We start from the raw sequence: 14,557 nt of genomic DNA, 5'->3' as shown, positions 1-14,557 counted from the left end.
ATAATCAACATTAATAAAGGCAGGCATCGAACATCTGTAACTGATGTTTCATTACGATAAGTAGGCTACTGTTCCTTTCAGCTGCCAACAGCATAAAACCTTGTTTTCATGTACTGATAAATAAAAATATAAGAAAATGATACTGTACATTTAAGTAGGTATAAAATTTCTATTATTTCTGTAAAATAATATTTCTGTATCAATTAATAAGTCCAAGTTTTGCAAACACTGAACGGGAATTCATTTCATGAACCTCTCAATACTACTTCCTTTTGTGAACATTTTGTACGAGATCACTCCTTCTTCCGGTCCACCCTATACAGAGCGCAGCTAATACCTGCATTCCGCTCATGAGCTGCGAGCCGGCTCGAAGAGCGCAAACCTTGTAAGGCCTGTTCTAGTAGATGCGGAATGTAAACAAAGGAAGAAATGTGTACAATCAGCAGTTGTCCGAACATTAAAGTGGAGTATAATCATTCTATATGCATAAAATGAAAAATATATCATGATTTAGAGTTATAATTTTTTTAATATGAATATAGTGGCAATCTGTCAAATAATATTCTATAATTGCAGTTCGTATTTTTGTTCAGGTGAAAAAACTAAAGCCTAAAATTGGGGGAAACACAAGCCGCTCGAATATTAAAGTGATGAACTGTATCAGGAACAGAACCCGTTCACTCTGTCTCAACTCGCAAAGACGTTTCCCACTAAATATTATAGCAACCATAATTCATTATAATGGCAAACGCTGGAACGCCCGGTCCCATGGTGTAATGGTCAGCACTCTGGACTTTGAATCCAACGATGCGAGTTCAAATCTCGGTGGGACCTTTTTTTATGACTACTGTTCAAATCTCGGTGGGACCTTCCTGTTGCAGTTTAATTTTGAGACTTTTTAATTGATGACTACTGTAGACGAAAGAAGTAAGTTTTCATCGGTCCCATGGTATAATGGTAAGCACTCTGGACTCTGAATCCAGCGATCCGAGTTCAAATCTCGGTGGGACCTTTCTGTTTCATTTTAATTTTAGGCTTTAATTGATGGCTACTGTCGAAGAAAGAAGTAAGCGTGCATCGGTCCCATGGTGTAATGGTTAGCACTCTGGACTTTGAATCCAGCGATCCGAGTTCAAATCTCGGTGGGACCTTCCTGTTACAATTTAGTTTTAAGGCTTTAATTGATGACTACTGTCGAAGAAAGAAGTAAGTTTGTATCGGTCCCATGGTGTAATGGTTAGCACTCTGGACTCTGAATCCAGCGATCCGAGTTCAAATCTCGGTGGGACCTTCCTGTTACATTATTTTTAAGGCTTAAAATTATGACTACTATCGAGGAAAGAGGTAAACTTCCATCGGTCCCATGGTGTAATGGTTAGCACTCTGGACTCTGAATGCAGCGATCCGAGTTCAAATCTCGGTTGGACCTTCCTGTAACATTTTAATTTTAAGGCTTTAATTGATGGCTACTGTCGAAGAAAGAAGTAAGTTTGCATCGGTCCCATGGTGTAATGGTTAGCACTCTGGACTTTGAATCCAGCGATCCGAGTTCAAATCTCGGTGGGACTTTCCTGTTACATTTTAGTTTTAAGGCTTTAATTGATGACTACTGTTGAGGAAAAAACTAAATTTCCCCCGGTCCCACGTTGTAATGGTTAGCACTTTGGACTTTCAATCCAGCGATCCGAGTTCACATCTCGGTGGGACCTTCCTGTTTCATTTTAATTTTAGGCTTTAATTGATGGCTACTGTCGAAGAAAGAAGTAAGTTTGGATCGGTCCCATGGTGTAATGGTTAGCACTCTGGACTCTGAACCCAGCGATCCGAGTTCAAATCTCGGTGGAACCTTTCTGTTTCATTTTAATTTTAGGCTTTAATTGATCGCTACTGTCGAAGAAAGAAATAAGTTTGCATCGGTCCCATGGTGTAATGGTTAGCACTCTGGACTCTGAATCCAGCGATCCGAGTTCAAATCTCGGTGGGACCTTCGTGTTACAGTTTAATTTAGAGACTTTTAATTGATGACTACTGTTGAGGAAAGAAGTAAGTTTTTGTCGGTCCCATGGTGTAATGGTTAGCACTCTGGACTCTGAATCCAGCGATCCGAGTTCAAATCTCGGTGGGACCTTCATGTTATAGTTTAATTTAGAGACTTTTAATTGATGACTACTGTTGAGGAAAGAAGTAAGTTTTTATCGGTCCCATGGTGTAATGGTTAGCACTCTGGACTCTGAATCCAGCGATCCGAGTTCAAATCTCGGTGGGACCTTCATGTTACAGTTTAATTTTGAGACTTTTAATTTATGACTATTGTTGAGGAAAGAAGTAAGTTTTCATCGGTCCCATGGTGTAATGGTTAGTACTCTGGATTCTGAATCCAGGGATCCGAGTTCAAATCTCGGTGGGACCTTCCTCTTACTTTTTAATTGATGACTACTGTTGAGGAAAGAAGTAAGTTTTCATCGGTCTCATAGTGTAATGGTTAGCACTCTGGACTCTGAATCCAGATTTCCGAGTTCAAATCTCAGTGGGACCTTTCTGGTTTTTTGTATTTTTATCACTTCAACTAGTATATGAGGCGTTCAGAGCAAAAGTGGTGTAAGTCAAAATTGGGTAATGAGTTTTAAAGTAAACATTCTGTAAAATACAGCGCAAAGTAGCAATTAATATTCAATGTATTTAAACCATTAGTAGTCAGTGGATAGCATGAGGGACATATTAATTGCTACTTTTCGCTGTATTTTACAGAATTTTTACTTTAAACCTCATAACCCAATTTTGACTTACACCACTTCTGCTCAGAACGGCTCATATGTTGCAACGGGAAGGAAAGACTCTTCGGCGGTCCCATGGTGTACGGTTACCACTCTGGACTTTAAATCCAGCGATCTGGATTGAAGTCTGGGTGGGACCTATGTATTTCGTTTTAGTATTAACACTTCAACTAGTAGGCCTACATGTTGTAATTGGAAGAAAATATTTTTTGTCGGTCCCATGGTGTAATGGTTAGTACTCTGGACTCTAAATCCAGCGATCCGAGTTTGAGTCTCGGTGGGACTTTCGTGTTTGATTCTTATTTCATTACAAATATTATTGTGTGTTTAAACATCAGATTATACCACGTTAAAGCCGATTTCCTTGGTGTAAAGAAAAACTCGTAAATTATTCCAGGAATTCTATGATTTTGTATTTGCATCGTATTAGGCCTATTGTAGAAGAGTGGTTTTGCAGACCAATACAAACCATTTTTTAAAAACTTCTGAATTGAACTGAATTGAATTTCAGGAGGGGGTAGTGAGGGCTCAGAAAATCTACTGCGGTAAAATTCGAGCTAGTTGCAGTCCTAACCTACACCGGCCGACTACATGAAAGTTCGCTCCGTACCCAGGTTTCCAGCAGGCAACCACTCTCGTTCTTAGATCAGACTCTCCATACGTTGGCTGCCGGCGTTTGGGGAATGTCGTAGATAAGAATGTTGACGCATTGGAGAGATATTGACGAAATTATGTACCGGGACATCATTTTATTTTTTACTAACATTTCTAATATTAACCTGGCTACACCTTAGGATTAACAGTTGAGAACCGGAAACACCGTTTGCTACCCCCTTCCACGACTGGAGTTCGGTGATATTGGCGTAAAATACAAACAAATCACTTTACTAGGTATAGGAGGGAAGAAAAGTATTTCATCCATTTACGTAAACTAGGAAATATCGCGATTTTGAGTTTGATAATTTTCATTAGGTTTTCGTTTAATCAAAATACGGTATTAACAATAAAGGCTGGTTCACAATAAACCGGAAACGAGAATCGGAACGAAAACGAAAACGGTAGAATTGTTAAAATGTGTACATTTAAATGTGAGCATTCACAATTAACGACAAGCTTGCCGAAGCCCGGGATCGGGAACGGAGAGTTGGCCAAGTTTCAACTTTGGCGTTCACGTTTCCGATCACAGCCCACTAGATTCATTATATTGCCATCTAAAAGCTATTTTGTCGTCGTATATTTTGTAGCAAGAAGACCGTGACATAACCTATGCATTATTTTGTTCTGTGCTGTGAATCATGGAGCAAGTTTTATTTGATGAGATTCTAATATTGAGTGTTGAGGAAAATCCTCACGTTTACGATAAGCGTCGCGCCTCGTATAAAGATGAGAAAATGAAGGAGAATACGTGGCTTTCAATAGCTGCATCTTTGAACACCGATCGGAAGCCAATCATATTTTATTACTGTATTGGTTGTATTACACACTACATATTCATGCTTCAATTCAATAACTACTGTTGTGTTCATTTTTGTTCTATTACAAATGTTTCTTCTCTAATTATTTTATGTTATGTTAGACTTAAAATAGGTTGTGATAATAAAGATGCATGGGCATATTTATAGTACCGTAGCCTACCTAATGAAATGTTTCAGTTGAAATTTCGAAGTTGGTTAATCTGTGTTTATGTTGTCTGCCTTGTACTCATAAGAGAACGTCATTGGTCAATTATACACAAATAATATCAGAATGCGTAATATCAACTTTACATATCGTTATTGACATACATATCGATATACATAGTCGTCTAGGTTCTCGGTTTATTGTGAATCAAAAATTTTCGTATTCACGTTCTCTGCTTCTCGTTTTCCTTCTGGTTCTCGTTCCCGGTTTATTGTGAACCAGCCTTTAGTCTTTTTACTCACGAACCGAACTATCCATTCGGAGTATTCATTATGCAGTATATATTATACTGTCTACAGCACATTAACGTACAATATAGAGAATGAAGTTAAATTGAAAGATAATCATAATGTGGATATTTAAATACATTTTTGAAAATGGTAGCCGTTCATTTCGATACAGGCTTCAGTTCTTCCGTGCATATTATCGCACTACAGGCCATTATACCCAATTCCAATTACCAGTTTCGTCCTTCGTACTAGTAATTCATGTTGAAATAATTCTGTACCTACTCTAGAAAAGAGTACCTTGCGTACTGTAAATTCAATCTTCACTTCTGCTCGATCCGAAAAGATAAAATTACTCAGACATGCTATCTACTGTCCGTCCAAGTGGTTATGTCGTAGCGGCGTAGAAAGGGAGGAAATCACATGACAGTTAATTACTCAACGAGGCCCTTTTATTTAAGTTATTTTAAACAGTTGTATAATATACCGCAGACGTCCAATTCCTAACAGAAATTTATGTTTTCAGAAAAGAGCTAAGACTGCCCAGCCACTAGCCTTTAAAGGGGAGCGAGCAGAAGCGGGTGGGGGAAACCGGGATGCGACGTAGACAAACGGAAGACAGTACCTGTGCGAAAATATGATTAAATATTGAAAGCTCTTTCGTCACTGGAAAACGCGAACATATTTCTGGAACGTAATATACTCACTAACTTTGTATACGCGGCCTTGGTTCTGTGTGGAGGACGGTTGGAAGTTTACTATTAGAGGGGGTGGGAGTGAAGTACATTAAAAAACTCAGGTACAATAAAAACTGAAGTAAAAATAAAATGTTATCCCTGTATAAATAATGTAAATCCAAACTTCAGCTTTTATTATATTCTATCGTGTTTTAAATTTTAAAGAATAGGTTTATAATGCATAGCCATAATACAGAGCGATCCATATAGGCCTAAAGATTTACAAATTTAATTAGTTATAATTTCTCTCTGGAAACTATTATAAACTTGAAATTGAGTTTAATGATCTCAGTGGCTCTGGGAGAATCTATATTGACACCCCTACCATCTATTGTTGACTATTATAACTATTGTTGGATATTAATAATTAGTTCACAATCTCTACTTTTTCCAGTCATAACACGAAAATGCTGTTCTCAATTCGGCAGCGTGTTTTTATTGTCAAAACGTATTAGAAGTCCAATTTCTTGATTCAAACACAACGGGCATTTCAAAGAGAATTCGGTATGCGCAATGTTACAACCAGGGTAACAATTTTATCGATGACAAGAAAGCTGAAGACAACTGGCTCGCTCCTCAGCGGAAATGTAAACACAGACCTGCAATGAGTCAAGATTGTGTTGGTGATGTTCGAGGTCGTTCAGTGAACTCACCAAAGAAATCATTGCGCCTATTGAGTCAGATGGCGCAACATGTCATACGGCTAACGATTCGATGAAACTTATAGCCAGCTTCTTCGGTGTTCGCCTAATCTGAAAAAGTCTGTACCCCCCCTCCCAGATCACCTGACCTAACCTCTCCGAACTTCTTCTTATGGGGCTAACTTAAGGACTGAGTATACAAGAATACACCCTCGGTTACTATTTGCTGAACTCCATGATGCCGTTAGGAATGAAATCAGCAACATTGACGAGGATATACTTCGGAGAATGTCACGGAATATGGTACAGTTGTGTATGGATGCAGGTAGAAGACATTTTCAACACTTACTCTGTGGTATCTCCCACAGTTACTCTGTAATTCAGAACATATTGTACACGTTTGCTATTATTGGTTCACAAGTTATAAGTCATTAAAATTATACCGAAAAGTGGGGCTACTTGACCACCGCGGGGCTACTTGGACACAACATGACAAATTGAGACATTATATTTAATATCTATATTTTCACTTACTTTTGTATTATTGTATTTTATTTTTCATTGATATAGGTAGCTAATGGTTAAGAACTTATAAAAAGACTCCAGGATCAAAACCCTATATCAATTACAAAACAGGAGATATGGAAAAAGGGATAGGGACAGTTAGGGGAGGGGGGTCGAAAGGGACAGCAGAAAAATTTAAAGTACTTCGGGCGACGTTAGTACGGAAGGTACTGTACTTGGAAAGAATCCAGAATCTATTGGACATCCAATTGTTTTAAGTAAGTCTGAAGAGGACGTTATTGCAGAAACTCTGGGAATGGTGGCTATTTTTACTTTTACTTCTTTGTACTTTTAATTAGACGATTATTCAGGTCACTTGTAATTTTTTTAATAAAAAATTTGTGAGAGTAAATGAATTTCAATAAATCTTAGTTTTCCTTTAAAATGTTGCGAGAATAAATCGAAGTTCAGTAGACTTTACTTTTCCTTTAAAATATTACATTATATACATATATCATATATTCATAAAGATAATACACTTCTGAAGACTTCTGCCACATATTACGGGGTAACATGAGCACCTGACAGGCATACCAAACGTTTTATGCCTAAAACAGTTAAATGTCCAAGTAAACCAAAACCGGGGCTATTTGGACATCTAAAATATATATATATATATATATATATATATATATATATATATATTGTTCAAGTTTGTGAAAGATATTTTCCAATCTATGTAATCTTGTAGGGCAAGTAGGTGCAGTGTATATTTTTAATCGTTGTAATATAAAAGTCCCATATTTTACATGGAAAAATATGCTAAAACGCTGTCCAAGTAGCCCCACTTTATGGTAAAGGTTTATATTGATCGTTCTGTATTTCTTAACATTTGTTTGTCTTACTACCTGAAATGACCTGTAATCAACTATTATAGTCTTTGTCATTTTAATCTCTTCAGTTCTGATCAACAATAACAACAATCCAGGTTGCCAGCGACGATAGAAAACAAAAGATGTGAGAACAAATGAATGGGATGTTTAAAGAATTGAATACCTCTTTTCGATAACGTTTGTAACATTTTCTGAAGGTGCAACTAGGAATGATTACAGTTACGAGTAATATTCTATACGTTATAATTTGCATATGAGCTATTCCATCTCAAATCGACCGAAATATAGAGAAAATTGACCTTACAATTTCTAAATACAATGAAAAGTTTTTTGGACGTAGAGAACTGTGCTACAATGCTTTGTGCAAAGTTTGAGGCATCAGAACTTCATAGTGTTTAAATTAAAAACATTTAAATTTGTCGTATTTTCATAAAATTAGCAACTTTAAACTGTTGTAGCTCCGAAACCCTTTCACCCAATGATCAAAATCATGGTTTATTTTGATGCTGAGAAATTAAAGTTTATATTAACATATAAACAGACTTTCTTACTTTTTATGGAAATGGAGAAATTTAGATTTTTCCTCATTAAGACGGCTTTGCCCACGAAAAAATATTTTAAAAACATATAGTTAGATTCCACATTGAAAGTACAAATAAACATATTTTTTACTGATGGTATATTGATAAGAAAGTCTTGAAAATATCAAATAAAGGAAATAAATAGTACGCGCGTGAACTAATCAGCTGACTGTGAGACGGGAGTTAGCCGGGACAAGCAAGGCCAGGAGACATAAACACGTGATGTGTCGTCTAGCAGCGCATGGCTATGCTAGCGTTATCACGATTTTCATCAACACAGGAGTAAAATGACGCCCAACGCTCGCTTATCTTCAGCTCTCGGCCAGTGCGTGCGGTACTGCGCCGTTCAAGTCCAGGCGTGTGAAAATAATCTATTTAATACCCTCGAAACTTATTGCCATATCACTAAGCAAATAATGCCGAATCCCTCTTAATAATGCAAGGTTTTTTCTCAAAATGTTTTTACATTTTTACAAATTGGCAAAAAGCCTAAAAGTAAGTACAATCAGATTATCTGTCTCTCTGTATGCAATAAAAATAAGGATTACTTCTTTAACATAACCTATCAAATGTCAGCTTTAAAATGAGCTCCCGTTCAATGTTCTGCAGTACAGTAAATGGTTCCAGAGTTCTGAGCGCTGAAAGAGGCTTGTTTTTATAAAATACTGTGACAGCCACATCGAGACTCGATCACGCGTCCCGCAAGAGAGCAGGTCACGCGTGAGTCGACACGGGCTCCACGGAGCACTGGGGGACGGCGCGCGGCGTGAAGGAGAGGGGAGGTTGCGACACGCTGTTCCGCGGCAGAGAGGGGAAAGTAAAGCAGCTGGTGACTGAGGAGAAAGATCCAGAGAAGTCTGGATAGTCGTTATCTTCTAGGCATCTGTCGACCGACCGCGAACTCTCCAGAAACTATGGCTTAGTTATAAATACAACGCGCAAGTGAACGCGAGTCAGTCAGTCAGTAAGCCAGTGTTATTACAGGCAGATCTGGACAGTAAGCGAGTTAGTTTTGAGTAGCAGTGAAGCCAGCTTCGAGACCAGAGCGCGACTTGAGTTGTGTCCGTAACTGTGGAGCCTGAAGCCCGGAGTTCGAGTGCAGTGGACCGCAGTTGGGGGACCTGAGTTCGAAGTTCAGCGGATCGTCTCTGAAGGTCTGGGGTTCGAGATTCTGTGAACTCGAGTGACTGAGCTAGAAGAACTAGCCAAGACAAACGAGCTGTGAACTGAGAACTGACAGTTCTGTGTTGTAAATAGTGCTTTGTGAATATTAGTTAAGATTAACAGTTCATTGTTGTTCGTAATAGTCCAAGTAAATTGTCATTGTCGTCTGTGGAGTGCACTAAAGAATACTGTATTACTGTGTGGAGAGCAAATCCCATTGTTGACGGGAGTAGAATTGAATTGTAGAAAGTGAAGAGTTATTGTTAAGATAATAAAATTACATTGTTGTCTAGTATAAAATTTACAATACGCTAAATTTGTCGCTCAAAATACGAAAATCGTTTGACTTTCGATGGTATATTTTTGAAAATGCACTCTCCTCAGCACCTTGTATAAATAGGGAAACAAATTAGAGTATAAAAAATGCGAGGTTTTTTACTGATCGATTTCATATGGAATAGCCCATATGAAAATTTATGCATGAGAATCAGAAGCTGAGGCTAGTGACTTGAGGCAGGGACTGTCCCTGCCTCACAGTAGCGCGTGTAGCGATCAGCATGTGCGCTGCCTGCCGTCACGCCCCGCGCGGAGCAGTTCTTCATCACGTCGCGACAGTTCTTATAGTGGATTCATTACGCGGACCTGCAGTTCACTGCTCTCCAGCATGGAGGTACACAGCTGTTCACAAATAATTCTATAAAAATAAACGCTGCAAAATCTGTACCACATCTGTTACATTAATTCATAATTATTATGTCTATGCTTGCCTGTGATTATGTGTGTTTAATTAAGTAGGCATGTATTCATTAATTCATAGTGTTCCGCTCACGGGCAGGTTTTCCACTGTAAACTCAGTTTTCCCCAGTCTTTCCTATTTTCTACCTTCCTCTTAGTCTCCGCATATGAGCCTTATATCTTAATGTCGTCAATCATCTGATATCTTTTTCTGTTGCGAATTCTAAATGAGACAGTAGAGAAGTAGACAGCTTCAAATACTTGGGGTATAACTATAAGCCAGCCGTGGCGAAAATGTGATCGTGCCCCGAGCCATTGTGTAACCTGCAACGTGCATAGCACCTATGGAGGGAGGCGGACACCCGAAGGGGAAGTGAAGCAACTGTCTGACTTATTAACAGATTTTCATTTTCCTTACGTCAAGCACTTAAATTTAATTTTATACAGTACAAAGCTACAAACTAATGTTTAGTACGTGTAACGAAGAAAGAACTGAACAATAAAACATAGGACACATTATCACAACTTAAAATTAACTGTCTTCAGAATATCTCTGCGACAGAGTTTCAAAATCAGGAATTATGTCACATCCTGCCAGTCGTAGTTGATCACGAAGGTATTTGTCTGTCAGTCGTGATCTAAATTTGGTTTTTACTAATTTCATTGTTGAAAACAATTTTTCACAAACGTAAGTTATAGCGAACATGGCTTCAACAGAGCAAGCGAAAGAACGAAGCTTCGGATATTTATTTTTTGGCAAAGATTTGAAAGTTCAACATTTGTCAAGTTCTTACATCTAGCTTTCATTTAACATCACATTCTAAATCTGTGAGCTAACCGCATTATTCGTACATCTGCTTAAAAAGGATCGACCTGCAGAGATAATAATAATAATAATAATAATAATAATAATAATAATAATAATAATAATAATAATAATAATAATAATAATAACACTTAACCTTTTAATGTTTCATCAGTAACATGTAGTATAATGCCGTTTTATGTTACACAACCGTTTTCCTCGTAATCTTGTGAACAAATGATACATTTAATATTCTCATCATATTGGCAGCAGAAAAATGCGTCCTCCCATCTTACTTGAAATTTTCGTTTTTGTGGAAGTACATGGTTTCGAGAGAGACATTGCGACGATACGCCACTCGCAGATCAGAGACAAATGCAAATGGAACGGTGTTTGACTCCAGTGAGTGAGAGGGTGGGGGTTGGGGGAGATAGGAAGCAAGAGAAATGCATAGCTATCATTGCGAGCCACGGTTGCTATAAGCAGTAACATGAGCTACTTCCATAGGGTTATCATCCGTCCGGTAAAAGGAGGACATGTCCTCTTTTTTAATCATTTTATCCTGTCCGGCAGGCATTAAAAAAAATTGAAATGTCCGGCATTTCGCATTTCACTAGAATTAATATGAATATTGAATAATAGGCGATATTATGCATAGAATATCTAAACAAATGGTGAAAACCTATGAAAGAATTTAACTGCTTTCAATGGTTGAAGCTGGAGGACATAAAAAACATAACATATGATGACCTATTGACATGCATTGAATTCTTACACTCTAAAAACGTCACTATTCATGCAAATCTAGTCTTTCAGGTAAAGCTCCCTGTAAAGCAGATTTGAATAATTATTGAAATTATTCAAATCTGCTTTACAGGAGCTTTAGTCTACCTGAAAGACTAAATTTGCATAATATATATGTTGAAATTATTCAAATCTGCTTTACAGGGAGCTTTACCTGAAAGACTAGATTTGCATAATATATACGTCACTGTGTACGTTAACAGAAAACCACAATACCAAGTCACACAGGGATTGTGTGCACTCGATGTGGGTCTCTGGCGTTTCGTCAGCCCACGCGAGTTGTGTGGATATAAAGGGAGAAGTTGAGACTGTGTCGGGTGGAGTTCCCGGGTATCTCAGTTGGCAGAGCGCTGGTACGTTCAACCAGAGGTCCCGGGATCGATACCCGGCCCCGGAACAATTTTTCCCTTAAAATTAGTCACTATTCATGATTCTAAGGAATTTTATCAACTTTATTCTACAATGTACAAATATATGCAAATGAAGTTAATTTGGACAAAGATTTAAGTTCAGATAAACAATGGTGCAAATTCTTCAGTTCCAATAGTTCTGTGAGCACTGAAACTTTCTCAGAACTCTTAAAAATATGTCAATTCTATTTATTTATTCCAAGTCACAATGGAAGTGCTGAGAGAGTATTTTCTCTAATATCTGCTCAATGGACAAAAGAAATCGCATGCTAACGAAGACAGCCAGAGGTATCATCATGGTGAAATATAATTTCAAGGACATGTCTTGTGAACAGTTCCATAGTTATTGTTACAAGATATAAGTTTGTCTCTTCAGGCTCTTGTGTACAAAGTGGGATCCACCGATAATTAGGGTACAGATGTAATACTGATCCAGCAACTAGTGAGAAAACAAAGGTGAGCCATTGTTTTTATCTTTAATTTTGTTCATACCAATTTTTAAAAAGTCCTCCTTTTTCAGCAATGTCCTCTTATTTTAGATTCCATGTCCTCCTATAGAATTTCTTCTCATGGTAACCCTATGCTCCCAGGAAATCAAAAGGAGAATAGCAATGGCAAAGAAAGATTTTAATAGAAAAAGGAGCATCTTCTGCGGACCTCTGAAGAAAGAACTAAGCAAGAGACTAATTAAGTGCTTTGTGTGGAGTGTAGTATTGTATGTAGCAGAAATAGGACATTACGACGAAGTGAAGAGAAGCGACTAGAAGCATTTGAAATGTGGGTATGGAGAAGGCTGGAGCGTGTGAAATGAACAGACAGAATAAGAAACGAAGCTGTGTTGGAAAGAGTGGATGAAGAAAAAATGATGCTGAAACTAATTAGAAAGAGGAAAAGGAACTGGCTGGGTCACTGGTTGAGAAGAAACTGTCTTCTGAAGGATGCACTGGAAGGAATAGTGAACGGGAGAAGAGTTCGGGGCAGAAGAAGATATCAGGTGATAGACGACATTAAGATATATGGATCATATGAGGAGATAAAGAGGAAGGCAGAAAATATGAAAGACTGGAGATTGCTGGGTTTGCAGTGAAAGACCTGCCTTTGGGCAGAATACTATGAATGAATGAATAGGCCTACTTAAATATAAAAATCATTTTCATGCACGTTAACAAGCTTACATATAAAGATATATTGACTAAACATTATACATAATTAAGTGATTTACAATTCATATCCTAATTCTACTTTATGATTGGCCTAAATGACAATTTATACAAACACAGAGAATAACCTATAAAAATCGGCTAACCTTCATAAATCAATTTCATGTAATAGTATGCAATTCTTAATCTTTAATTGAATTTCATTAACCGTTCGGCAATTCCTGACGTGGCGAGGTAAGGAGTTCCATAGGCGACAAACTGACACTGTGAAAGAGGATGAATAGAAAGAGGTACGGTGACGAGGAATGGATAATAAGGCCTGATGTTGACTCCGTAACGTTGCAAGATATTCAAAGCGAGTTCTCAGATATTTTGAAACAGAAGTGAGTAATATTCTAAACAGAACAGATAAATAATGTGCTGTTCTACGTTCTTTTAGGCGGACCCATGAAAGAACTTCAAAAGATGGCGTTATATGGCCAAATTTACAAGTATTACAGATGAAGCGGACACACACATTATGAACACGTTGTAGTCTTTCATTTAAATTGACAGTTATATTTGTCAAGAGAGAATCGCAGTAATCAAAATGGGGCATCACTAGCGATTGAATAATGTTTCTTTTTATGGAAAGAGGCAGGCAGTTTCGCAAATGATTTAGAGAGTGGAGCAATGAAAATATTTTCTTACAGATGTGGGTTACTTGACTATTTCAGTTTAGATCTCGGTCCATTAACAATCCAAGATTTTTTACAGCACAATATAAAAATATTTTGGATCAATTTACGGTACAAACGTTTAGAGAATATTGTGCAAGATTTTTGACATCTTACAATGTGTTACATATCTGTAAAAAGCTAATGTATCCGCTCTATCATCAGAGAAGTCAAGAAAAGTGGAAGTGTACAAGTTAAATTAATAGGCCTGATAATAATCAGAGCTAATCTCCAGTTTTGGTAACGTATCTAATAGGTTCAGGAAAACCTGTCTTCTCGGGTGATGGAGCCGGTAAGTATCTTTGAGAAACTGGACGTTTCTATAACTATAAATAATAATAATAATAATAATAATAATAATAATAATAATAATAATCCGTAGCGTTACAGCACTTGAAGGACCCAGACCGACCAGCTGGCTGCTGACCTCACGTTCACATGCCAAAGCAGAGGTGCACGATCATCCAACCAGAATGGAGGTATTGTGTGGTTAGCACGATGCTCCCCCCAGCCGTTATAGCTGGCTTTCTCAATTGGATTTCGCTACCTATCGCAGCTCCCCAAGTGCATCACGACGCTGGGTAGGCACTGGTCCCATACACTGGCCGAAATTTCATGAGAAAATTTCTTCCCCCTTGATTCTATAACTATGAGTATGTAAAATTTAAAAGATCTTGCCATTGGACACAATGAAAGTTCCAAATAGTACCAGAAACAGGCAAAACA

At 37.8% G+C, this 14,557-nt stretch overlaps 12 non-coding genes across 12 annotated transcripts; all 12 read left to right on the top strand.

Annotated features, from left to right (window-relative positions):
- The first annotated feature begins 762 nt into the window (after positions 1 to 762).
- Positions 763 to 834, top strand: TRNAQ-UUG (transfer RNA glutamine (anticodon UUG)). The gene has a single exon. It is a non-coding gene; the product is annotated as a tRNA-Gln (tRNA).
- A 106-nt stretch (positions 835 to 940) lies between these two features.
- TRNAQ-CUG (transfer RNA glutamine (anticodon CUG)) lies at positions 941 to 1,012 on the top strand. The gene has a single exon. It is a non-coding gene; the product is annotated as a tRNA-Gln (tRNA).
- A 67-nt stretch (positions 1,013 to 1,079) lies between these two features.
- TRNAQ-UUG (transfer RNA glutamine (anticodon UUG)) lies at positions 1,080 to 1,151 on the top strand. The gene has a single exon. It is a non-coding gene; the product is annotated as a tRNA-Gln (tRNA).
- Positions 1,152 to 1,219: 68 nt separating this feature from the next.
- TRNAQ-CUG (transfer RNA glutamine (anticodon CUG)) lies at positions 1,220 to 1,291 on the top strand. The gene has a single exon. It is a non-coding gene; the product is annotated as a tRNA-Gln (tRNA).
- A 66-nt stretch (positions 1,292 to 1,357) lies between these two features.
- TRNAQ-CUG (transfer RNA glutamine (anticodon CUG)) lies at positions 1,358 to 1,429 on the top strand. The gene has a single exon. It is a non-coding gene; the product is annotated as a tRNA-Gln (tRNA).
- A 68-nt stretch (positions 1,430 to 1,497) lies between these two features.
- On the top strand, positions 1,498 to 1,569 carry TRNAQ-UUG (transfer RNA glutamine (anticodon UUG)). The gene has a single exon. It is a non-coding gene; the product is annotated as a tRNA-Gln (tRNA).
- A 207-nt stretch (positions 1,570 to 1,776) lies between these two features.
- On the top strand, positions 1,777 to 1,848 carry TRNAQ-CUG (transfer RNA glutamine (anticodon CUG)). The gene has a single exon. It is a non-coding gene; the product is annotated as a tRNA-Gln (tRNA).
- Positions 1,849 to 1,915: 67 nt separating this feature from the next.
- On the top strand, positions 1,916 to 1,987 carry TRNAQ-CUG (transfer RNA glutamine (anticodon CUG)). Its single transcript has one exon. It is a non-coding gene; the product is annotated as a tRNA-Gln (tRNA).
- Positions 1,988 to 2,056: 69 nt separating this feature from the next.
- Positions 2,057 to 2,128, top strand: TRNAQ-CUG (transfer RNA glutamine (anticodon CUG)). The gene has a single exon. It is a non-coding gene; the product is annotated as a tRNA-Gln (tRNA).
- A 69-nt stretch (positions 2,129 to 2,197) lies between these two features.
- On the top strand, positions 2,198 to 2,269 carry TRNAQ-CUG (transfer RNA glutamine (anticodon CUG)). Its single transcript has one exon. It is a non-coding gene; the product is annotated as a tRNA-Gln (tRNA).
- A 69-nt stretch (positions 2,270 to 2,338) lies between these two features.
- Positions 2,339 to 2,410, top strand: TRNAQ-CUG (transfer RNA glutamine (anticodon CUG)). The gene has a single exon. It is a non-coding gene; the product is annotated as a tRNA-Gln (tRNA).
- Positions 2,411 to 2,464: 54 nt separating this feature from the next.
- Positions 2,465 to 2,536, top strand: TRNAQ-CUG (transfer RNA glutamine (anticodon CUG)). Its single transcript has one exon. It is a non-coding gene; the product is annotated as a tRNA-Gln (tRNA).
- The last annotated feature ends 12,021 nt before the right edge of the window (positions 2,537 to 14,557 follow it).

Source organism: Periplaneta americana, chromosome 4 (assembly GCF_040183065.1).
Source record: "Periplaneta americana isolate PAMFEO1 chromosome 4, P.americana_PAMFEO1_priV1, whole genome shotgun sequence".
NCBI classification, from domain to species: domain Eukaryota; kingdom Metazoa; phylum Arthropoda; class Insecta; order Blattodea; family Blattidae; genus Periplaneta; species Periplaneta americana.
This window is presented reverse-complemented; position numbering and strand designations above follow the sequence as displayed.